The sequence below is a fragment of the Cinclus cinclus genome, unplaced genomic scaffold (genome assembly GCF_963662255.1).
Source record: "Cinclus cinclus unplaced genomic scaffold, bCinCin1.1 SCAFFOLD_40, whole genome shotgun sequence".
Taxonomy (NCBI): Eukaryota; Metazoa; Chordata; class Aves; order Passeriformes; family Cinclidae; genus Cinclus; species Cinclus cinclus.
In genome coordinates, this window is record NW_026912243.1 from 2102615 (window position 1) to 2104244 (window position 1630).

Genomic DNA, 1630 nt, shown 5'->3' on the forward strand with positions numbered 1-1630 from the left:
GATCGATCCCTCTCCCTCTGTCTCCAGCCCCTCGGCCGGCTACTTGCAAGCCCACCAGGACTGTGCTATGTGCCAGACGTCTCTGGACGACTTACTAGCAGCCCTGTTCTTGATATTTAATACGTACCGTTTGATCCTCAATGCCAGCAGCGTTGTTTATCCCCGCGGTGAGCGAGCCGAGGTCCGGGGTTCCTCCAGGAAAGGTCCCGGGGTGCGCCAGGGAATCTGCTCCTCGGCCACTCCTGCAGCCAGACAGACTCTGTCCTGGCTGGCTCACCAATCTAATGTGAGGAAAAACACTCTATAACCCACAAAAATAAGTGATAAGAGAAAGTCATCCTCTCAGTTTGAACTTTTCACCTTGCCTCCTTGCCCGTGCTCTCTCTTTATTGCTTTGGTCATTTTCCAGACTTGGTTATCAGTTAGACTGGTCTCAGGGGTCTAAGGACCCCCTTATCCTGTGGCGTCAATGTCCTTGCATCCTGTTTGCACACTCGAGCCCTAGACCCCACCTTATAGCCTTGCTCATCTCCTGCTCTTGTAAGCACCATAAATTAGAGCAAACAATACATTTTTGTCAGTCCCCCTTTTAGTCAAACCTTTCTTAATGCTTGATTCTTAAGTCTCAATTTCTCTATTTCACTCGGGACTGCTGCCACCCTCTCACAGCCGTGCCCTTGGGCGTCGGGATGCGGCAAGGGCCCGGGCTGAGCCCTGCGGGGCCAGGAGGGCGAGTGGCCACAGGGCTGGCAGCGCCGCTGGCAGGGAGCTGTGCCGCTGGGGCAGTGACAGGCTCTGCGTTCCCAGGGCTCGCCGGGCAGATCTTGAGGGGACAGCAGGAACAGCTCCAGCTGATCTGCAAAGGTGAGTGAGAGCAGCGGGCTGGCAGGGGGAGTTGCAATCCCTGCCCTGGCTGCGGACGGCTCTGTTCCCTGTGTGAGTGGGGCTTAGTGTGGGCAGAGCACAGAGAGATTTCAGGGGCACATGGGGGATTCTTGGCCAGCAGCTTCGGGCTGATTGCGTTGATCCCTGCTCCCTCCTGGACATGGCTTGAGCGAGCTGGGATGGCCCTGGCACAGGGCTCCTGTTGTGTCCCTGCAGATCTGTGATCTGACCGTGGCTCTGCTCCTCTCTCTTCCAGCTCTGCTCAGTATGGCAGATGACAAAGTCAGGCCCTGCTAACAGGCTGCCTTAAGAGCCCAGGCAAGGCGTGGGGAGGAGCCAGGTCTGGGGACCATCCAAGGAATCCTGTCAAGAGCAAATGGTTCTAATATTCTCTCTAGGACAAAAAGGGAGCAAAGCAGTCCAGCTGATATGTGAGCAAAGACAATTCAAGTTCATTTAAAACGCTGCCAAATACAGGCTTGGGTTTCTTTGGAGTGGACTGATGCTAAGAAATATTTGCTCACATTATGGTGGGGTTTCTCTGCAAATAGGCTTTGATGGGAAATTTCTGACCACCTTTGGTTCTGCTCTTTAATGTAAGTCGAGCACCTGAGTAGCTTTGTTGAGGAATGGAGAATTGTTTGCAGCTCAGTATTTTCTCAGGAGGAGCCTTACATTTTAGCACAGGAGGAAGGAAAGGCAACGGTTTCCAAGCCTTCCCCCCCTGCAGTGACACACTTTCAGA